Source organism: Nasonia vitripennis, chromosome 4 (genome assembly GCF_009193385.2).
Source record: "Nasonia vitripennis strain AsymCx chromosome 4, Nvit_psr_1.1, whole genome shotgun sequence".
NCBI lineage: Eukaryota > Metazoa > Arthropoda > Insecta > Hymenoptera > Pteromalidae > Nasonia > Nasonia vitripennis.
In genome coordinates this window covers 13,581,159-13,606,016 of record NC_045760.1, presented here as the reverse complement: position 1 = coordinate 13,606,016, position 24,858 = coordinate 13,581,159, and the positions used below count along the sequence as shown (strand labels likewise).

Genomic DNA, 24,858 nt, shown 5'->3' with positions numbered 1-24,858 from the left:
CGCCGGTATGTGTACTACGGTACCTGCGCGAGGCCTTTTCTCTCTCACTCAGCTCCAAAAGCCCGAGACCAAAATCCCTCTCTTCCGCGAGGCTATCTGTCTGTTTTTTCCCCTGATGTGCTCCGCTTTCTTTTCGTACACCCGCATCGTCGTCGTCGCCATCGTGGAAAAACCCGAGAAGAAGGTCTTCCTGTCGAGAGATGGATGGGACAGCTCGTCGAGCTGGGAATTTCGGGAGTTGAAAGCCGTTTTACGGGAGAGAGAGAGAGAGAGAGAGAGAGAGAGAGAGAGAGAGAGAGAGAGAAATGTGTATTATTTGTGAAAAATGAATATCTTTCACTCGGCTGGGCGCAAAGTGGTGTCGTTTACATGTCTTAACGAAAATTATAATCGAACATTCTAAAATGAGCAGAATATGTACAGCCGAGACTATGTCAGAAGAATGTTACAGGAGTATCACTGCGTGTCGTACAATACAGCGCATCATCGCATCAAACACACCTATGCGTGCACACACAAAAAAATACCAACTCGATACAGAGACGCTCGCGCGCACGACGCACACGACGCCGCGTGTATTGACGTAACCATTGACTGGCGCTTTCTAGCTCTCGGTGTGCGCGCATATATAGCAGCGGGGAATTTCCATTCAGGCGGATCTTCGCCAGACCGTTTTCGCGGCGCTCTTTTTCTCGCGCTTGGTTTGTCACTTTCGCTGGCTGTGTGCGACACTACACTCCCGCATGCTGTACAGACGTGTCTTTTCGAGGTCGAGATCTCGTGTGTAGCAGTGATTCGATAACGCGAGCTGCTGCAGTGGGTTGGATATGTTTCGCTGATTTAGAGTGAACATATTTTTGCTCGTATGTATATCTAATTGTTTGACGCTGTGACGGATTTAATTAACGACGTGTCAGACTTTTATTGCATCAAGTTTCCGATTCTATATATATTAATCATCGCCGACGACCTTGAAAAGTCGATTGAAGCTCGCGCTCGAATGAAATGAAAGGGAGTTTGCTGCACGTGTCTTCAAAGGCTGCTAATTATAATATTTCAGCTATACCCTGAAGATACGTGTATTTGAACATTCTATAAGCTTAAATTCGCTGCCTTTTTATTCTTTCATTGTTCATCGAGTATAAATTATTGAACGATTATAAATTAAGGTCGCTTGCACTTAAAAGATCCACATTATACATATATTGGCACTGATAAATCGATTTCCGAACGATTAACCTATCGCTATCGACCACACGAATCTCGAGAACGCAAGTAGGTGCAAAAATGCGAATAATTTGCAATCCATCAAGCAAAAGCATAAATCTCGCAACGCACAACACAAGCGCCATCTCCGAATTTAAATTGCGCAGCGAGACTGCGCATACGCAAAGCGAGACCTATTACGAGACGAACTGCATCGAGCAAAATTTATGCATCGCACACGCACGCGCGCGCAACGTTTTACTTCGAATCGCGAGTCTTCTTCCCGAAATTCTCGGGACGAAAGTACTGACACTATGTATACATGATTTCGCGCGTGGGAAGTGAAAGGACGGTGATGAGGCCGTGGACGATTTAACGAGATCCAAAAGGAGTGACGGATAATGGTGTTTTTCCTTCGATGGACGGGATGAAACGGAGGCTAAATATATTTTTTGAAAAATATTGTTGCTGGAGGGGGTGTTTATTGTTTCGACGATTGCAATTATCTTTACAGCACTTGAAAGATGAAAAATTTATAGAGGATAGCGACTCTTGCGTGTGATGGAGTTGCAGTCGGTTGTGGTGGTCGGGATTTATATTCATTGAAATAGATTTGGTACACTCTGACTTTTCGACTCTTATTTTTGGTGTACATGTATTATTGAAGGAGTTGTGTAATAAACAAGCTGTCGAAAAGAAAATTAGATCTGATGCGATTTAAAATTAGCATTTATTAATATAATATATAATATACTTTTTTTAAATAGAAATTTCCACAAAGAGCGTAAAATCATGAAATACAACTTTATTGGCAATTGAAAACTAATGTCAAATGATTTATTACTTCAAAATTATGATAAAAACAGCTAATGCTTACATTTAAATAGATTACGCAGTAGCTATATACTCGACTATATGCAAAAAAAAAAAATGAAAAAAATCATACGTTCTGAAATTTCCTAATACTTACTGTGACATTGACCTACTAAGATGAAATACGTAGCAGTTCTATTACTAAAAACTTGAATTTCGAATACTTTGGAATGCTAGGATCATCTCCCAACCCAAAAAAAAAACGAAAATTATGCTTAAAAACAAAACAAACGTTGAAATAATGAAATCAGGTAAATGAAGCTTGAATAAATACGACTAATAACTAATCCCGGCAAGTTGTACTATTACGAATGTTCCGTAAAAGTGCAAAAATTTATTCGCGATACTCCTCTCTTCTCCTTTAAGAGATACACGTGTATAAACATTTCTCACAGACTCATATTATCCATACAGATACACTCTGTTACGCAAGAAACGAGTGGTAGCATTTTACGTAAAAATATAACAATCAGGAATTTCTAGTTGTAGGCGCACATATGGGTTTACGAGCCCGGTATAGCCAAAGGCTACACCATCACCGAGAGATCATCGCTTCAGCTGCTGTTGCTGCTGCCTTTTTTTCGGCCTGTGGCTGAACGATAATAAACGTTATTAAGATGATGTACGGTAGTGAGGAAGCGTAATCACTGTACAAGATTTCACATTATGCGCGAGCACAGTAAATATCGAGACTTTTTCTCTCTCGTGTACATACACGTGAGCGAGAGGAATAGGAGCCGCGAGATTAAGTGATTCCCGTCGTGTGTTTTATTAAGAAATATATTTCGTGGTTTGGAATGGAGCAAGTTTTGCGTTCGATTTGTGTGACGTGAATTATGGCGATTCGCGCGTGAATAATAAAATTTTGCGGAGAAAAGAAGGATTGAAGAGATTTTTTGAAAGTTACGGAGAACAACATGCCGATATAATATCGCTACGGTGGATGAAAGTTGGCAATTAAAGGTACGTGTATATATATATATATATATATATATATATATATATATATATATATATATATGCGCAAACGTCAAAACTTTCTCGTCAGTCTACTGCTTTTCAAATGATAATATTTTATTACACACTGAAAAAAAACTCAGCCATTTTAACTGAAATCGCACCAGTAATCCGTCATTGTACGAAGACTCGCCAAAATTACCGTAGAGTTCAGTAGTTTTAAAGAATCAGTTTGGTCGTTTTTGCTGGTGTCCCGCGTAAGCGACCAATTTTACGAGTCGCGACTCGCCAAAACTACCAGTGGCACACCGTTGTTCTTACTGAACAGTCGTTACGGTGGCAGAACGGTTAAAACTACCGGACTTTGCAGCAGAAATGACTGTGTTTTTTTTTCAGTGCAGTGAGGAATAAATGTCACACATAACTGTCGTGATATATGTCGCTGAACAAACGTTAAATGCTTAACGACTGCCGATTTTATTCGCGGACAAGACTTGACAGCCGTCAGTGACCTGTCACAAACATAACCTCTCCATCACAAGAACAAAAATTTCAAAGCTAGAAAAGTCTAATTAAACTCTATGCACAGCGTTGTTTCGGAAGTCTACGCCATCAGCTTTGTTGAGTGATGTAATTTTACTCGGAGCATCAAGAGACGTGAGATTGCCAAAAGCACGACGGCTGCTCTCGTCGCCGTTTAATTTAGAGAGGATCTTCTCTCGGTGCACCGTTGGCATTTGGCTCAGCATGGAAGGTTGATAATCTCGCTGATTGCGAGAGTGGCGATAGGGGTTGGGGGCTACGCAGTGCGACGACGCGAAGCTTTGTGCTTGATTTTAAAGAGTTAGAGTTTTTGTAGACGGCCTTTGTGTCGACATAATGAGGTTATGGTCAGTGTCGTGAGAGACGAAGGAGATGGGGTAATTGGACGTGAATGTTATGGTGTGGAGGCGATTGAAATGGAGATTAGTGTTGACGTCTATGCGAGCCACAGTTATTATTAATTTAATTATCATCAGAATTGACGCTTGCTATAAATATATTTAAATCCGTTCTATAAAAGCTGAAATAAATTAAATATTCGCTAGATTATTTTTGGCAGTACAGGTATACCGAACGAGAAACAAAATTTGTAACGGTGATGCAATGTAGATTAAACTGTTATACCACACGAGAGTCATCAACACAACCCAATAATTAATTTTCTATACACGTTCTCTTCTTAATGGCAGCGATATTTCAACGGACGATAAGGGAAGATAAGCCGTGATTATATCCTCATACGAATTCTGGTTATTGCTTGTTCTATTGACACTTTATTGCTCTTACAGACGCACTAACCTGACAAAAATAATCAATTTTCATTCTAATAAGCATATATCCAATGCTTAATAACACACACTCCAATAACCAGTACATATAAACATAACTGTCTCCATAAATATAGAAAGTATTGCTCTTTACGATCTCCGTATAATTTAATATCCTCCCGACTGATAACGATCTACCCTAGCTTGAACGAAAAAAACTATGACTTATTTTTTTGCACATGGACGCGGGTGCCTGCATTATTTCGATCCGTCCCTGAACTGCTACGTACACATACACGACAAATCGATATCTTATCGTCGAGCTTTGCGATAACGTCCACTGCGTTTTTTCGGACGATTTCAAGCTGGTTTTCCCCAAAGTATATACGTTCCGCGACATTTCTATGTGCTCCGAAAAAAGATAATCACGGCTTTGTGTGAAATATTATTCTCCTTAACGGCGTTATTGAATGTGTATAACAAAAAAGAAAAAAATGCTTTATGTGACTAAGGAACAAGACCCTTCTAATGTATATAAATAAAAAACTTATGCTGAAGAGTTTGATACAAGGAATTATTATGTATTAAATTTAATCTTTTCTTCTTCATACATTATCCTGTATTAAGTTTTCAACCACATTATTAAAATAAATATTTACAACCCCTCTAACAGGACGTCCGCGTGAGGAAGAAAAAGGGATATAGCATACGAAGCTCACGAAAGAAGAGTCATGCACCTACTCTCTCCATCCGAGTAAGGGGAGAAGTTCCTAGCGTTTCGGTTGCGTCACCTCGCACAGGATGAAACCTTAGAGGCGTTTACCGCGTGCAGCCGCAAGATCGCTGATAATCCTGCGTGTCTCCTGTCCGTCCCCTCTCTGACGATTGTTTCTCTCGATCCTGTGACGCCCCCCCCCCCTCTCTTTTTCTCTCTCGACACGTCCCACTTCTGTCCGTCAAAGCCAGATGCGCATGCATTATCGATTGTAGCGTTGCCGCGCTGTAATTTTGTGCTAATCCCCTCGATACAACTCGTTTTGGGGAGACGAGATTTTTGCGGTTCTTTGATGCGCGAAATATCGAGTGAACCGCAGTGTTTGGAATTTAGAAAGTTAGCACTTCATGTTTTTTTTTCATTTTCCGGTGCCGGCAGGTATGGATAGGGCGGTTATTTTATTAGGAGTTTACAGGGATTTACTTAATGTACAGGCGGATTAAGCACTACGATAAAGCTTACGTAACGAGTCGAGGATTTACTGCGCCGGGAGTGAAACGCTACGACCGTAACTCACCTGTAACAAAAATGAGAAAAATACAATTAGACAAATCATCGGCGATGCACATCTTGTAATCTTAAAGTTAGTGGACAAAAATCATCATAAGACAGAATTAAATGGCTTGAAAAATAAAAGTCGGCCTCAATATAGCGATTCACTCATGCTTGAAGAAGCTCAAAGACGCCCCTTTTGACTAATTACGCACAGTATGAGGGAGCACTCACGAAAATGAATTCGTCCCGATTAAAAACCAATATAAAAGTGTCAAACTCGCTACTCATTATAACGGATCGCTGGGAGCTAGCTGACTCCGTGATATAATGCCTTGCGCCGAAAAAAGAATACAAAGAGAAACAACGGCACCGCCTCCACGCGCACGCGCTTTGCCAAAACGACTTCATAATAATGGTGGGCGTCAAGGCGGAGAAAAAGCAAGGAGCCGAAAAAAAACGAACTCATATGCACACATGAGTGCTTCTTTTTTGAATCTGTTTTTTGTAGCTTTTGTTCGCTAGACTTCTTTTTCAATCGACGAGTGTATTGTCGTTAATGGACACAACGAATTGAATACATAAAAAGCTAAGAAATAGAAACTTGTTTATAGAGGTTGGATTATGTCTTTTGTCAAGATTCGGTGCCAGATTCAGTGACTCTGCTTTTATTGTAATTAGTCCGCTTTATAGCTCGCTTTAATATAATATAGTCAACTCTTATACTTATAGGCAAGTCCAAGGTCGAATTTCCTAAAGCCCCCTTAAAAACGAACCTAACCTCAAAATTTTCACCCTCGTCATAATATTCTTCGCGTGTACTTTCTCTCCGCTCTCCATCCGTTCCTATACATTCTACACAGCACACGCGCGTAAGCAAAGAAGAAAAAAAGAAGTACCGAGGGTTGCAGCTCGTCCCCCAAAATTGAAAAGGGTCTCGCGCGCGAGAAGAGAAGTTTCGCGCAGCGGCTTGGGTGTCGAGGTGGAAGGGACTGCCGGAAGGGCGGAGGGGGGGGGGGGGAGCGAGACAAGGGGGAAGCAATGAGGAGAGCAACGAAGGTACCTGCGCATGACTGTAGAAGTGTATAGTTGGAGAGGCAAAGTGAAGGTTGGGGAAACGCAACACGAGTGAAAAGTTGCGCAGGTCAGGTCGCGGGGTCAAAGGACTCTAGCGTTTTTTGTGCATTGCCATAGCTTCCGTGAAATTTTTTGAAAATTTCTTTGAGACGTTTTGTGCGATTAACATTGATGTATTTATATAGAAACATTATTAAATAACAAGGAACGAGAGGAGAAGTAACGTCGTTGAGGCATGATGATGATTGAAAAGCAGCGCAGCAGTTATACATTTTAAAGTCTCAATTACGCATTTTATTATGATAAAGTTACGTAGACGCCCGCAATTTTCAACAGGTAACGATCTCGGCTCTCATTAACCTCGTGACCATAGCGTCCTCTCGTGTATAAAAATAAAACTTTACAGCGCAATTAGACCATCTCTCGTCATCAGTAGACGCCGTAACCATTGTTGACATCCCACTGGGACTTTCACTCCATTATTCCGGCGTTAACTCCGAATCATCGTCTTAGCCTAATCCAGCGCGAAGCGTTTACGACTCGGACCCGCTCGAGAGTGTAATACGCCGCCCATTTTTCCATTGTGCGATGCATTGGTCGCCGTGGCGTGAAAGGTCGAGAGGCTGCAGCAGCAGGTGTACCTTACCTGGCTATTTATAGAGTTTAAAGGACCCGATCTTTTTTGCTCATCTCTTCGGGAGATGCTTCGCCTCGTCTCGGCTTCTGTTGCGTAAGGGAATGGGGCGATGCTACCGCGAAATTGGAATCGTGGTACTATGTATCTGTTACGGAAGCTTTTTCGGTGGTGCGTGGGAGTTTTCGTAATTTTACGCGGATCAGGAGGCGATGAACAAGGCGTTTCCATTGTGAAAGGAAAATTGTGCGTGCCGACGAGAGTAAGAAGAAAAAAGCATTTTAACAATATTTTACGGGTTATTCTGAGAGATTTTTAATCAATCATGCTTATCGCTCAAAATAATAGTTTAGCCGATGCGAAATTTCAATGCCGTAACGAGAAAATTTGTAATTTATACGATGATTGCGTATTCATAAAGACGACATTTAATATGTAAATTTATATACGTTCACATAACAAAGTTGACATCTCATTAGTTTTACAGCAAGTGATTCCCGTTAAATAAATTATGTCTGGTACATGTATATTTATAATTGGCTAATAATAATAATACCAAGCCTCTACAAAGTTATACTGAAAACAACATTATAAAAATATTCACAAAGAAAGAAAAACTGCATTTCAAAAGGGTCTTTTCAACGTTTTCATCAGTGTCGGGTAACAAGTTTCGACTGGCAATTGGCTATCAATAACTCAATAGAATCCTTAATCCCTCTTCGAAGACGTCTACCAATCACTTGGTCGTCAAAATTCGTCTAGAGCAAAAATCAATATTATGGATCCGTCAAATTTCGGTCAATTAAAAACGTTTAGTCGGGACGCCAAGTCTCGACAGACGCCTGATGGGGGCGAAGCGCAAGTGGATATAATTAATCTCCCGCGCGATAAAAACGTAACACACTTTAACGTTCGTTCGTGATTACAGTAATTATGATACGCGGGAAATCGACGCACACATGCATGAAAGGGGAAAACGCTTTAGCCCCGAGGAGATCGAACATGTCACGAGGCAGACGTGCTGGGCTGAGAAAAAGTTTTCCGACGACTGACGATTAATTATTTGAGGTATTTTGGTTCTTCTTGTTTTGATTGACGGACCGTTTAGCAGCCGTGTTAAAGTTATATTTGTCACTTTCAGCTTATGAAATATTTTTGCGGTGTATGTAGCTCTTTAAACTCGCCGTTTTGCGCAGTTAGTTGCAGCTTGATAAAAACTGTATTTTGAAAAGTCGCTGATCCAGATGTTTAACATCGCGTCTATACAATATCTCGGCGTTCCGATCTGCTAACTTCACATTCGAGTAGATCGACTTTTCGAAAACACGAATATCGAGACCGTGATCGGCTTTCGAAAAACAGCTAAATAGAAAGCAGAGACACTCGCCCCAAAACACAAAAAAAACCGGCCGATAAAACAGGAAGCACGAACAACCCCGTCGATAAGCAATATGACGGTTCGAGAAAACTCGCGGGAGTAGAAAGTTGCTGGTTTCTTACAGGGCCGGAAGCTGGAGGCCGCGAACCGATTGCCGAGCAAGGACGTGCAAGTTATTGCGCAGGGGGGAGAGAGCGCGATATTTCTCTCGCCTTGACCTTCGATTCCGGCGTGGCTAAAGCTGCTGCTGGAACGCCGAGCCGATGGACTCGAGTGTATGTACACGCGTTGATGGACGTGAGTTGGCGAGTGGACTTGTGACTCGTTCTGATGAGAAACGACGGGGATCATGGGAATTTGGAAGACTGGTGTAGAAGTTTGTGGTGGGAGCAGTTTTAAAGTTAAGAGCGAGTATCTCGTCGCTTCTGGAAGGAAGTCGAGGTGAAATCGAGGAGACCGCCGTAAAAGTATACGAGCGGTTTCAGCTGACTGAATTAAAATTCTATGATATGTTTAGCGTTTTGGAGCAGTGTCAGCAGGGCCGATAATAAGGCGATGAATTCTTCCGCATAAGAAGGTAAATACCGTCACGCGAGATCGGCTGAGGCTGAGTTTTCGATGTAAACAATGCGCGGAATGAGCCGCGATCGATAAAAACAGTCAACGAATCAGCTAATTGCGCACTTTGCGTCCTCGGAACAGTACAATTGACCCTGTTTTTAAAAATAGTACAGTACAACGCAATATTTCATTCTTCTATATGATTGAAAAACTTTACTCGGTTATGGTGATTACTTTTTATTTAAATTAACTATTGCAGTCTGTTTCAGGCAATTTTATCATCGAAGACTAAACTGAATTCGTTAGATATTATATATCAGAGGGAAACGAATAAACTGAATTACACTGCGAATTGCCAATTATCACACGACATTAAATGAAAAGGGTTAAGCCGTTTCATCTGCTTTTCGAGGCTCAACTCTGTACACAAAGATTCGAGAACGAGAAAAAAAGTAGAGAAATCAAAGCATTAACGCGCATCATCATCGGTGCCCTGGTGCTTCTCACAATCAGTTTCTCAATTTCTCGGCAAACAACTCGTGGCAATTATTTTGTAATACGCACGCACACAGCAGCGAGTGTACGTTTTCTCTCTCTCTCTCTCTCTCTCTCTCTCTCTCTCTCTCTCTCTCTCTCTCGCGTCATTCGCGCATGCGCCTCGAAAACCGGACGACGAGAAGCGTGTCGTCGTCACGTGTTATGTGCCGCCACCGCCTCTCGCGCAGCAGCGCACAATATCGCGTAGAACGACGCACTGACTGCGCCTCGAATGCGAACGAGTTTTTTTTCCGAGTCATGCGCGCCTCGTTTTAGGCTGGGGGGCTTCGTGGAAAATTTCTGCTTATTACCTGCGGCGCAGAATTTAAATCTTTCGTACAGTGCAAGTTTTGCAACGGCACACGCGAATAGCCGACAAATTAGCGTAAACAGGCGTGATAATGTAACAAAATAAGTCACGTGCCTCACGCGCGAGAGCCGATCCATAAAAACACACGCATCACAATCGCGCAAAACACGCCTCGCGCTATACAGTGTGCGGTCTATACCCACGCACTATTAATCGCATAACTACAAGCACAAACACACACGCACAGAAACATAGATCGCGTGTCGTCACGAGGCGGATCGAGCCATATCGAATGGCCGCGAGACGGCGGCAGAAGACGGGATAAAGGACGCATGCACGCAACACACACACACGCACACACACACACACACGAGAGGGATATCAATTTGTATGCGGCGACTGTTCTGCGCTCTCTCTCTCTCTCCTTCTGCATTTTCGAACGGAGCACTATATGTTAAGTAAAACACTGTACAATTTGCTACACATGTACACACGGCCCTCTAATGTGTGTGCAGTGGTGGCTGCAATTTCTTTTCTCATCAAGCTCGAAAGAGCTTCCGATGGAGATGTAGGTTGCAGAGGTGGTGAGTCGATACTTCGGTGTAATTGATTATTGATCGAGTAGGATTGATTGATGGAGAGACACGAATGCCGAGAGAATTGATTTATTTTTGGCGCCAAGATGATCGAATCGTGCTCTGACGTCACCGCGCTGAAATAGAAAATTCATAATTTGCTCCCTAGGTTTATTCTGTTTATTCACTAAGATTTCTCCTGTGCTCTCCTGATGCTTTACCTTGAGCTTATAATAGCGTGTACAATAAAATATAAGAAGAAACGACTAAACTCTCGAAATACTCCACGCACCGACACATCAGCTGTCATTGAACAACACGTGTTCCGTATTCGAAGCCATGATGTTGTTACGTCGCGAAGCGATCACATGGTCCCCGTGTGTACACACAGCCCATAGTAACACAAACCAAAACAAACGTGCAAAGAGGAGAAGAAAAAAAACGGGACACGTATGAGAATTGCGCTTAATGCACCATATTATATGTAAGTAAGAGGAATACACATGCAAATGAAAGTGTTTTTAACCGGGGCCCATTTTTAGCGCTCAAATACGGTGAAAGTCGCGGCCACGATAATTTTTGTCAATACCCCTATCCAGACCTTTGTACACACACACACACACACACACACACACATGGAGTGCGATATTCGCGGAGCCACTAAATTTAGCCGATGTCTATTGATTGCTCCAAAATAACTTGACAATATGAAACATTAAGCAGCGCTTCGATCGTGAAAGCAAGGCCAGAGATTTTTCTTCGTATACGACGCACAAATGTCCGACCCTGGGCTACAGAAAATTATCCACAATAGAGATGCGGGCGGACTGTGCGACGTCCGGATAAAACTAGATAAATTGGGTGTTTCTCCACACGTCCTCAAGCTTCCCGCGGTGCATACGCACAAGTGTGCAGCTAAATGATCCTTCGTTACACACATACACACTGTGTTATGTCATTCGCCGCAGCTCCGGTACGCATCGCGTGCATTAAAAAAAAAAACCCGAGCAACGAGTTTTTTCCCTCCTCTAATGCGCGTGCAATCAGCATAACTCTCGCGCACATTCCTCTCGCGCGCTGCAGCTTCTTCAATTACGTCAAAGCCGCTTTTACAAAGATTAATTAAAAATCAATACACCGCGAGACGGTGCACGACTATCGTCCCTCCCTCCCGTTCTGCAAAGTTGCGCAAAACTTGAAGGCGTCAGGGATGGAGAAAGAATCGCTTACGCTCGCATGTATAGTCGGATTTCGGAGCAGCCGTGTCGTCGCACAAAGACATAAACAATTTTGCGTCACCTTTGTTGTAAATTGGCGAATTCCAGGTGTAGAGATCAGCGGTGGTCGCCGTTTCCGGTGGCGCAGTCCCGTACGCTCGGAACATGGTTGCCCGCTGCTCAATCTTAGCGATTCGAACCAAAACTCTTACCACCAGAATCCACTGCCTCGCGCACTGCGATACACTCCTCGCGGCGTGTACGTGTACGCGTGCAATCCACTGTATCCGCGTGTATCACTCTCAACGACGGAAAAAAAGAGTCGCTTCACTGAATTTTCGTCTGCTGAGGAGCGAGGGGTACTCGGCCCGCTCAACACGTCGCTGGAGCGGCTCTCGGTTGAGGTTAGGTGCGCCGCGCCGGATGAGGTTAGGTAACGTCACTTCACCGTGCAGTGTGCGACGGCGCGCGACGAGTATCTATATGCTTGTATGCGTGTGTATCTGTCCAATATTTCTTTCCCTGCGTTCGATGCTCTTCTCGTCTGCTCCTTTTCTGGCCGCGCAGTCCTTCCCACGGGTCACTCCAACGGCCGGACTCTGATTCCCAAGACGACGATGCACTCAGCAGCAGCCATCGGGGTGCATCCGCGAGCGCATCTTCGCGCACGCGCGTAAACTTGACACTGTGCACGGACTGATGTAGACTTGCGCGAGAGCGCGCGCGAGAGAGAGAGAGAGAGAGAGAGAGAGAGAGAGAGAGAGAGAGAGAGAGAGAGAGAGAGAGAGAGAGAGAGAGAGAGAGAGAGAGAGAGAGATGGACGAAGAGTAACCGGATCGCTTGGTTGCAGCTACACTCCTGTCAGGGCTAACGAGCTTAACAGCGAAGGTTGCACACCGCTGCAGTCTCACGTGCGTGCATATATGTTGCGGATGAACGAATACACGTATCGCACTGTAGCGTAGCACTCGCGTATAAACTGTATACTGTACGATTCGGTGTACGGAAAGAAGCGCTGCCGAGACTCGGATTGCGATGTACGATATTACAATACGCGCAAACACAGAGAGCGTGAGCAGAGCGACGACAGTGAGCGGCGGTCCGCGCGGCTCGAGCCTCAACTAAGGAATGAGTGTGTCTCGAGCTGGCTGCGAGAGTACGTGCACGTCTGGCTCGGCGATGGTCCCGGCAAGCGCGCGGCGGCCCCCCGGGCGTGGGAGGAAGCGGTTGCAGGGAGGGGCGCTCCCCCCTGTTCGAGAGAGCGAAAGAGAGAGAGAGAGAGAGAGAGAGAGAGAGAGACTTGCGGAGGGGAGACTATATACATGCCGCTCTGTGCACGGGCATACACTACGTCCACGATACAGCCGTGCGTTCGCGCGTGTGTGCGAGAGAAGAGGAAGAGGCGAACGCGCAGAGGAAAGAAGGGATACTGTGCGCGATAATGGAGAAGTGGTGGGTGCAAAAATATAGGAAGCGATGTTGATGAATGTTGATTGGCTGCGTGGGATGCTTGCTGTGTGTTATTCGCCGTTTTGAATAGGCTATAGACAACAACACGTGGACGTACGCAGCGTTTCTACAGAAAATCAGTCCCCGCGCGTGTGTGATAACCTTATATCGGTGGGAGAGTCGTCGAGTAATGATAATTCCACGCGCTTGATAATTTTAAGCGATGACGCGATAGGAAATGTTTTTTTTCTAAGCACAATCGCTGCTCGGAATACAAGAATTTCACTTCGGAGCCCGAAGAATTTCCGTGAAGAGCCGAAAACCACGGTTCAACCGCTAGCTCTCGCCCGCACGCGTAATCGAAAGAGCGAGAAAGCCGTTCAAAGCCGCCTTAGCAAAGTCTTGGAACAGGTATGAGCGCGATATAAAGGTGCCGACGAGGAAAAGGGAAAGAGGCGTCGGAAAACACATGTATACGAGATAGACAATCGGAAGTCGAAGGGCAGATGTCTAAGACAGAGGGAACGAGGCGGAAAGACACAAGCGTGTACGCACGTAGTGTATACAAGCCGTCTTATAGCCGAAAAACAAAACGCCCGGAAATTGCCTGCGGCACTTTCCAACTTGTTCATTTTTCCGCTGCTCCAATTCGCCTTCATATGCACGTATAAAAAGTTCGTTATACATCGATTGGGGCGAGTGGCTGGTTAGCTCGCGCTATATTATATACAGCGTTTTATTTTTACTTCGTTCCGCCGGGCGTTTGAATATATGAAGTTATAACGCCGCGAATAACTCGCGTCGTGCAGTGTGTGCACGTGGACAGTGGATAAATTTAATGCTGATAAAATTCGAAATCGTTGCATATTTGGGCTGGCATTAATGTCGACTACTAGTTATCACGGGATTTGCAGTCCAAGCTGGATTTTTTCCTTACCAGATTATTATAGCTTATAATATTTCACGTTATAATTTTGCAAGCGATTATACTCGATTCAAATATACTTTACACAAGTACATTATTCAATCGTCGCACTGCAGGTGTATTATCTGCGAAAATAAATTGACAAAATAAAGATCGAATCTACCAAGGTGAAACTTGCCCGTGAATTCGGCTCTGGGCTCGCAATCTCCGCGTTTCGGCTTCGTATGGGGTAGCTTCGCTCGACCGATGACGGGGGAAGGAAGACGACAGAAAAGACATGTACGTGGTGTGCTACGCATGTGCGTCTACCGTCGCAATGCAGCGTCTCGCTGTGCCTGGATCGATGCCTCCGAATCGTCGATTTTGTTTATGCATAGACACGTGTGGTACGAATTCATGCAACCATATGTTTGAATCGCTTTGAATCGGGCAAATTACGAAAAGATTAATATCAATCTCGGGAAATCGACGCCAAGAGGGTCAATACCCCGCTAAGCCCAAACTTCCGAAGACCATCAAACGAGCCGATATCTCGCGAACACAATCCGCGCATCAGCCGCGAGTGTACACATTACGCACTCGGGCGCAAGAAGAGAGAGAAAGGGAAGAACGAGGAGAAGCAGTATAAAGAAGGAAAAAAGGGGACGCGCAGAGAGCCACGCGAAACAACAGCCGAAAAAGGAGTCACGTATGCGCCGCCAACGTTCTTTCCTCGTATATAGCTCGCGTCGAGTTTGCGTGTACCTATATATACACAGGGACGGGTTAGCTCTCGTATATACTGTCGGTCGGTATATAAGCGAAAAAAGCCGGAGATATCGCGCACGTACGTACATAATACGAGGCAAGTGCGCGCACGTAGGCGCATACGTTATATACCAGGCCTGAACGGATGCGTGCGCATTGGACGGGCGAAATTTGAGTGAATTTTTGTTTTATCAAGATTAGCGTTGAAATTCTTGAGCTCCGCACATTCAAAGTTATTTTGAATTTCGATTAAACTCGAATCGCGCAAACAAATATTTCAATCAGCATCAGACGAATCGCAATTTCGCTAACTCTACCCAGACATCATATAACAGGAGGTCGACGACGTGCTTGCGACTGGCCTCCTCTGCGCGCGCTCGCACGCAGTGCGCTCTTTTATATCTGCGTCTCCTTTTTTCGCAAGCGCGTGGGCGGCAAATCGAGTTTGCCATCGGACGCCCAAATCTAATAAGGCTCCAACCGGCACCTCGTTCTATCCTTCCCCCATATGTATGCTCGGCTTTGTTTATGGCGCCATTCGCTACACACAGTGAACGGCTTTACGCTACAGTTTGCACTTTATTTTTAGTCGACGCAGTTTTTACGGACGTGGAGCTGTTAGAAAAATTTGAATGCACGCGAGAAAGAGATTCGAGTCTTGCCTTGGAATATTAATAAAACAGAAATCACTACAAACTTTCCTCGGCGGCGTGTGTACATATTGTTTAAAGTGTCTAAATGACCTGCTTTTACGTACAAGTTCGCCGATGAGTAATTTCGTATTTTCTAAAAAATTGAACTTTCCAGCATGTGATTTGGACAAAGTCGTAATTATTTTTAACGGTCTCGAATGACACATACATATAGCGATGGCTGCAATGAGCTGGCAGACGTAATTTATGTAATAGCAATGGTTAACACATGGACAAACTGCTGATTAAATTTAACCAAGCATAAGTCCATTAGCGATATTTTGAAAATTACTCGACACTCTTATTCGCCAATTATCGATTCGAGCAAAGACGCAGGAAATTAAAAAGGTTTACGAAGACTTTACCACGCTGATCATTTAATTAGCCTCCGGCAAAGGTAAAGTGCAGCATTTTATGGAAAATTGAAGTGCTTGTACGGGTTCGTTCGAGAGAGAAGCTCAAAGACTGATATAAAATCAAAATCGCACGCCGTCTTTCATAGAGTGTACTACTCGCAATCGCTATGCTTCCCTGTATAATATAATGCAACAAACCAGCCACCCTATTACGCACAGCCCGACGATTATTTTTGTGCCGAACATACACACGCAATCGTGACTAAGTGTTTGTACAAACACACGTGCGCCTGCAAACTGCGCCGTCGCACTAGCAGCCAACACTATAATAAATGTGTCTTGCAGGCCTACTGCAGCATTAATAGCGCAACCTGATAATGCGCTCAAGGCTGTTTACCACAGAGCGGGATATGCTCGACACTAGATTTTCACTCGTTTTGAGTGTTTCATCCGAATATTTGGAGCGAACATCAGTTTAGCTTCTAATTGTTGAAAATAGTGCCTTGCATTAAGAACATCCGAATGACTGATAGTTAATTAAAATCACATACTGCGCGTTTCTTTTTTATAGTCTACATAGCAATTATTTTATAATGCCATGATAGTATAGAGTTGATACATGATACCTTTCGATTTCCGATATATGGAGCAATTAACGTCAGCGTAATGATTTTAAAATGTAAACTTGCTATTTAGGCACCATCATGCCATGTTCAAATGACAGACATGCCACTGCCTATAGGCTTAACTGACTGCGTATAAATATATGGCAGAAATTTCGCCTTTTTTGAAATGAAAATCAACTACGCGCCATCATTGAGGAAATAAGAAAATCAGTAAACTTCCCGTTCTAAGATTAACTGCACGTAGAGTTGAAAAAGAAAAGCATTTTGCTATCGAATTGAAAAAGCTTTCCAATCACCTTTTCAATTCAGTTCTATTATTTTTTACTCCTCAGCATGACAATTTTGCATCTGTGAAAGGTGAATCAAGGACGTCAATTTAGGTACAAATTACTACTAATTCGAATACAGCTGATCCTATATAATATTAATAAATTTGAAAATCTACACACACACATAGTCACTAAGAACATTGAAAGTCTGAAAACCAAACTCCAAATATCCCTATACGAAATTCCAGCGAATTAATCCTCGCTTCTCCCCGACTTTACCTTCCGGTCGTACCCGTAAAAACGATCTGCACTTATCATGTACCGACTATATCGCTGTATATACGTATACACGTACGCAGAGAAGCGCAATTCCTCCCGTGGAGATAATCGATTCGGCGACTACCACCACTGGCGCTCTATACTCCGCGGGGCAAAAACGATAAGGCAAACGCGAGGCTCGTAATTTACCCGGCGCTGCGCTGCTGCCGTTGTATATATTCCTGATTCCGGCGCATATCGCGAAAACGGGGGCTACGTGCGGCGCAGACCAGTGCGAAACGAAGAAAACGTGCGAGCGGCCGATTAGCGCGAGAAAATTTACTGGAAATCATATACGCGATGCCGAGCTGCGGAGATTCGAGGCTGGCTTTTTTTTCTGCTGAGTGGGATTGATGAAAAAAATATACGTTATATGCTGTTGTTGATATGGAATCTAGAACCTGATTGTGTACGACACACGAAATAGGCACCACAACGGCGAAAACTCAATGTAAGAGCAAATATAGGTGTACAATTTTCCAAGTAATAACAGCGCAGTAGCCTGAACTCGATCTAGAAGCGCGAGTCTGCACACACACACACACACGCTGACAATGAAAGGGGCTCTCTCTCGCGCATTAATAAAGAAGGACGAATAAAGAGCTCCGAGCGAAGAAGCTGCTGCCGAACTTTTCCTGAATAAGCGTTCTATGAAGGCGCCATTGTTAGCGCGAGCGCACATATGAATTATGGAAGAAAGTAGTCCCGCGAAGGCGTACTTTAGCGTCTCTCTTCCATTCTTTCTCGCACTACCGCCTCGTACGTACTATATACACCGTAGTCGAGTCCTGGGCTTGCATCGCGTATTTACGATGCGCCAGGGCAAACGGAGCCGAAGAAAAAGAGACTGACGCGCGCCGAGAGTGTCTTGCCTTTTTTCTCTCGCGCGCGCCGTTCATATACTGCACAGGATCGGAGAAGAAAGTCGTGCAGCAAGGGCCCGCCGATGCTCTTAATGAATGGCGCATTGACTGCGCAAGCCGCCGCGGCGCAGTTCTGATCCGATTTATATCTAACGATGCACTCATTTATCGCTGGTAATAAATTTGCTCGCTCGCGCTCGAGTCTGCGCTGTTTTCTATTATAATAGCGGTGCATAGGGGCAGCGAAAAATTGTGCCGGGCGCGCTTTAGTTGCGGCGATGGGAAATGGAACAACGAAGGCGAATTTTTGGCCAAGTCACGAAGTCTGAAAGGTGTGCTGATGCACGAGTGGTGAAACAAAAAAATGTATTACAAAGTTGTGACAAGGTGATAACGATATCTTACGTATATTTCACAGATTTACCACCTAATGATCATTCATCGAGTAAATATCAGATTTCACCCCATTTTTCAACAAAAAAAATACGAGAAACTCAAAAAGTCAATATCCGCGACGACTCCATTAATTACGCAACATCTAGTCCTCGATGAAAAGACGTAAAAAAAATTCAGCCACGCTCGAATTTCGATTTCCGTATCAGAACTGCGCCTGGAGGGTTCATGCTACACCCCTCGATCGTCGCGGAAAAAAGCAACGGCCTGTGCGAGGGGTGATGGAAAATCGGGTCGCCTGGTATCATGTCCCCGGGGTAAGTTTCGTAAATAATACCCATCGCGGATATCGATTCCTTTTTTTTTCTGCGCCTCGCCTTCGATTCGTTCGGGACTTTCGCGCCAATGTGTATAATACTGCGATGCAGGCCGCGGGATAAAATTCAATTAGATTCAACGCGACTCTCGCCGTATGAAATATAACCACGAAAACACATTTCGTTTAATTAATTCCAGCTTATAGAGAATTCAAATTGAGGCGTTTGTGTAGCAAATTAAATTTAATCATTCCATGCATGACTGTTTTGAGAAGTATGAGCACGTAAACTGGAAACCAAAATTTTAATAATCTCAAAAAGGTTAACAGTTAGTACCGCATCTTAAGTCAATAAAACGCTGTCCATTTCAGAATCGCGAGCACTTTCTTCGATCACCTCGGATCGACCTAAAAAAAAACCATCAACAATAACGAGGAAACCTGATCCATCTTTCATCCTCACATACTAATAGCTGCTTCAGAAACTCGATATCCCGTTACGAGTCTATAAAAACACACGCGCGCGCGCGATTCGCAAACGCTGAATAAAAAAAAGAGAGAAGAAGCGTCGTGTTCGTGTACACATGCGCATACGCGAGGCGTTTAAACCGGCGGCAAGGTTAACTGCGCACCCGAGTCCGCGACCTGCAATTATATCGGCGCGTAGACGCATTTGCGACAGACAAGCGCGCGCACTTTGACTCGCGATTTCTGACGCACAAACTTACGTAACTTTGTGTCCGTGTGTGTAAGCAATTGTGCAAAAAAGAGAGCCCACGTAATGAATCGAGAGAAAGAAGTTTTTATCGGCGTAATTAGCGCGAGTAATGTTTGTTTTTCGGTCGACCGAAGTGATTTATTATCTCGGGATATGCGTGTGGTAAGGTACATCGAGCTCACTGATTGCAAGAAACAAATATATTATTGTGTTTGTAATCATCGTAATTCAATTCGTATGAAACTTGATGTAGAAGCTTAAATTTTTTGGTATGTATAACGAGAAACGTTTGAAAAGCAAAAGGAAACGGAACAACTAAACTTTTAGTTGCAGTTAATTAAGTCAGGTGTTAGTATAGCGAAAGAAAGTCAAGCGCATGGCAGCGTCGATAAAAAAAAGAATAACTATAAGTTAGGTAACACGTGTTATTATATATTGCGCATTGTCCAATGGCTGTCGCGACGAAAGCACGTTTTCATCGACGGGACGAGAGCGTAGACCGGTACTCCGATAAAAACCACGTTGAATTAATGAAATTTGGCTAACCCTATATTCCATTTTGTGTGGCCCAATACATACAATGTTTACAAAAACTAGAATAGGTGATGAAATTATAACTGACGTTTAGCATTATACAAAAGTAACAGTATTTAATGTTTCAAAATCGACAGTAGAATTCATAGGATTTCGAAAATTAATTTTCAATACGGATTCTAAGCGTATGCCTTATTCACCTTCAACCAAGATCCAAAAATATATCAACGTATTTTTCCAAATAGTACAATATTCAAGTTTTATTATGACTATAACAAAACTTAAATTTAAGCTGTTATTCAACAATGTCTCGTTAATCTTCGCTGTACATACATGCTGCATCGAACGAATTCCAGAAGAGTAAAAGCTCGCTATCCGCGTAAAAAGTATACGAAGCCTTTCTATTGTCACTTAAATTATGTAACGCTAATAGCGCTGGCGTTTTGGCCTTGACTGAAATCTGTCCCGTTACCTTGCCGCCATCGTCTGCCGCTAGTGATAAGCGATTCTGCTACATATGCGGCGGTGGAAACGATGCACTATTAATATACGTGTACGTGTACGCACCGTCGCTGTCGACCCATTTATTTAGTCGGGGATACGTTATGCAATTATTTAGTGTCCGCCCGTCAGATCGTTTAGCTGTCGACTGAATTCCGGTGTGTATGAGCTTCATCGATGTTTGCGTGCTTTCGTGTTGGTTATACCTATTTATAGCTTGTTATAATGTTAAAATAGTTATAAATCTACTAATTGGGCTATAAATTGAAAAACAAGACCTGGAATGCCAGATTATATCATGATTAGCATGATTTATACACCTTATTTTATAGTTACTAAATGTGTACAAAAATCAAACATAGGCCTTTCAAAAATTACCGCTATAGCTTTCAAAAAGGCAGCGACCGATGGGTCGTTCAACAAATTCCGACAGTCAACAACTCGGAAAACGCGCAACTCTCGACTCTGCAATTCTTCCCTGCAGAAAGCTCAGAGCAGCAGCTGTGCGAGCGAGAATCGAATTAAAGCCGCTATCAATTCGCGCAGGCCATAAACCAAAATGCGCGTGCTGCAGGAATTAAAATCGGCGCGTGTTCGACGAACACTTCGCGCCGGCCACTCGTTGTATGTGTATAAAGCACACGCTCGACTATTTCTGTCAATGGGCTACATGAAACGCCTCTTTTTTTGCAGATATTGTCTTTTTTTCGCGGGATATAGACATCAGTATCGGCATTGATTTCCCGCTGTATCGAGATTCAATTTGTTTTTTGTTCGAGTTTTTTTATAAATGAAACTACAATGGACACGCAAATTTTTCGCAACGAAATTTTGAATGTCGATTTCAATACGAACCATCTTTCATTTATACTTACTCGCTAAAAAATCGGCGCATCGAGTACCATACTTCAAAATAAACATACCTGAAACAGAAACAAAACAGACCATTCAATAAATGATATAAGCATTCCAATTTCTATTCACATCGCACAAAAAAAAATTTCAATCGCACCAAACCTATACAGCTCCCTAGCCCCTCAGCTATTCATTAAACAAAACAACCATCCGCCTATAAACCCTATGAAAATCCGGCGCACGCGTAATGCGCGTCGTAAAATCTAATTGTTTCCCCCGAGCCATATGACATGGCTCGAGCCTTTCTTTCGCCTTTTTTTCACAGTCTACGCTACCTACTCCATGCCCGATCGGGTGCTTTAAAAAAAACTGCGCTGTGTGAGGGGTGCAGGCACGCGATAACGGTATCGACCGTTTTTTTGTGGATGGAGAAGAAATGCGGGCTATAGGGTTGAAGGACATGAGTGACTTGGGTTGGGTGAGTAAACACCTGGAATATAAAATATTATTTTCTCGATCGCTTGTTGGGGGATTAATGTAAATCGTGAAATTCTTGATGTAAGTTCATTGGCACAAAAAAGGCGTTCGCAGGGTCTAACTTCGAGCATTTATAAAATATTTATCATCAACGCTTTCTTGTTGTCCTAAACTCCTATATCGAAATCAAGAAATTATGTGTGACCGCGTTTGTAAAAAAAATTATTGGCCAAGAATTGTACTCCGAGCATTTACGAATTGAGCAACAAAACAATAACGAGATTATGGTTAAGATCTTACAAAATATTAAACTTCGATTCTCATTCATTAGTGCAGAATGTCAAAGGCCATATAGGGGCACAAAAGAAAAACACACGTTGAAATAGCGAGAACGTATGTGCGAGGACTTAATCGCCGACGCGAGCGTGCCGTGCGCGATTTATCGACGACGCGACCGGAAAAACCACGACGAATCCATTCGATTCGGAAAAGCGCTGTGCCTCTTGCACCCCTTTCTCCTCAGCAAGACTCTCACGCGCGACCGAACCAGATAAGCGCAGGCGCGCGCATTGTTATTTATTGCTTATGTGATTATCGACGCTCGATCGGTATTTATTATGAGGGTGTATTTCGATTATTCCGTGTGAAAAATCGAGAATCGATGCTTCCTCTTTACGACGGCTATCGTTAATTGAAAGGACGATCCTTCAAAACGTCTCGCTTTCATTAGCTTCATACGCTTTATGGGTTAATAATTCTTTTCAACGCTTTTTTTCTCGCTATAAAATAGGAGCTGCGTTCTTTATTTATGGGCTGCGGCGGCGTTATTGCGGGATTTAATTTATGACAGGATGAAGATTTTATTTTGATGAGAAAAGGAGCTGCGTCCATTCGAACGAACTTTGAAATGCAAATATTCTTTAGCCACGCGATACCCCGATTGAATCGCGCGCGTGCGCGTGCAGCGGGTATAAACCCCGTATTCTAAAACGATTACACGTACACCGTACGTAACGCGACGGTTTCGATAAGGGGGGTGCGTATAAGTGCCCTGAGAAATTTCGATATGTCACGGATCGATCAATCGAAGCCCTATTGTGATGCATAGAATAACAGTGTGGCCGCACGCAGCTGTATAAGTAGGATACAATACACAAGGGTGATGAGGTTCGTCCATTATTATTGCATCATATTTTAATTTTAAAAAAAGGCATCTTCTCGTTCGCCTACATATCCAATTACGACACGATATGCTTTCCGAGCTCTCCTTCATCTTCGTTCTCGGAATAACCCCGCCGTTTGGTATACGTACGAGCAAAAACTCCTCGACCCCTCGAATTAGCTCCTCGTACACCCTCATTTTTTGCAGGCAGCTCTTTCCCTCGCAAGTGTTCGCGCGTACTCGTAAACTTTCAATCCGCAAACTTTCCTCCGCGGCCAAATAACCTCGTAAACTGGAAATCCTTATGCAAACACGTGCTGAACGCAAGACGCTCTGACTAGAGGCCAATGCACTCGCGGTATACGCGCGGGGGTATAAGCCCCAGACACGCGGAAATGACGCAGCTGGTGGATCCTGGCGTCGTTGTCCTGGGGTCGCTGGGAGATTGATGAAGCTACGCCAGACACTCGCGCACGTACATCCTTGCTGCTCTAGCCGGAAGTTGCGAATCTCGCTCGGAATCGAACTTTTATTTTTGCGCCGGCTCCTTCCGCCTTCGATTCTCGTCCCCGGCGTTCAATCATCCAGCCTGTTTATTCCTGGACCCCTGTGCTTTTTCCCTTTGCCGTCGTCAATGAGGTCCATTGTTATGACTGATGAAGCGTGAGCTGCTCTGCGATTATTTATCCTTTTGGGAAATCGCGCGGGATGTATAGCGATAAATGACGCGGCTGTTTCTTGGCCTAGATACGCGCTATTATATTGTAGTACGAGTTCGTGTGTGTGTGTGTGTGTGTGTGTGTGTGTGTGTATTCAATGATAAAACGCTCACTGCGCGGAATTAATTTCGTTGTTTACCGGATGATATGGCTGTTCGAAACCCTACGTCACCCACGAATTGCATCAGACATACTTACTCGCGCGAGGACTGTCTCGGTATTGATTAGGCGAATTGTCCAACTTGGGGGGTTACACACTGTAGCGACGATAGTTGGCCTAATAATAGGTAATCAGTCACCCGGCATTGAGGATGATTGAAGAGATCTGTCGTGGCATCGAACTAACCAACTGCTGAGTCTATAATTATCCGCAAGATAATCCACACGTAAGTGGCGTGATGTAAATAAGTTCAATGTGAATTTCAGTATAGATAGAGTCTAAAAGGCAGCAGAACATTTCCCACACTATAAAATATAAAGTCGAGTAGGGAATCGAAGAAAGCAGACGACCGGCTTTTCATTCGGAGAGAAATAATTGAGATTCCCCGGGACACAAGAGAGGACAATTAAAAGCAAATCCTCGACTGATTGCTTCTCGTATAAATGTGCACATCAGGAAGACGGGAGCTCAAGTCCGCTAATTATCCCAGGGTCTGAGTAGTCGGAGCTAAGGACAGGAGGGGAAGAGAGACAGATAGATAAGAAGATAAAAGTCAACAGAGCTAGGAGGGCAGGGAAAAAGCCGCGGAGAAGCATACCGGTGACACCGCAATGCAGCTTCATTACTTCGTGATTTATTTTATACCTACACGCAGCAGTCGGACAGGATTTCACAATTTTTGAAAATGGACGTGAACGTACGCACGGGAGCTTCAACTAAAAGGGGATCAAACTGAAGACGAGAAATCCAGAGATAGATACAGGAAAGCTTCTCTTCTTCGGAATCAGAGACGATCGGATTCCCCTTAACGACTGGCAGTATAGGCGATGACGCGAGACGACGGCGTCTCCTTCCAGCGGTGTCGTCTGGCACGTC

General features: G+C 43.8%; 1 protein-coding gene and 1 long non-coding RNA gene across 9 annotated transcripts in view; both read right to left on the bottom strand.

The window, feature by feature from the left end:
- Positions 1-24,858, bottom strand: part of LOC100119636 (cytoplasmic polyadenylation element-binding protein 2) — a 155,599-nt gene that overhangs the window by 60,279 nt on the left and 70,462 nt on the right. The gene's annotated exons all lie outside the window — the stretch shown is intronic.
- On the bottom strand, positions 4,912-13,088 carry LOC116417187. The gene is made up of 2 exons (XR_004227483.2): positions 11,985-13,088; positions 4,912-5,638 (listed from the first exon to the last, which is right to left on the bottom strand). It is a non-coding gene; the product is annotated as an uncharacterized LOC116417187 (long non-coding RNA).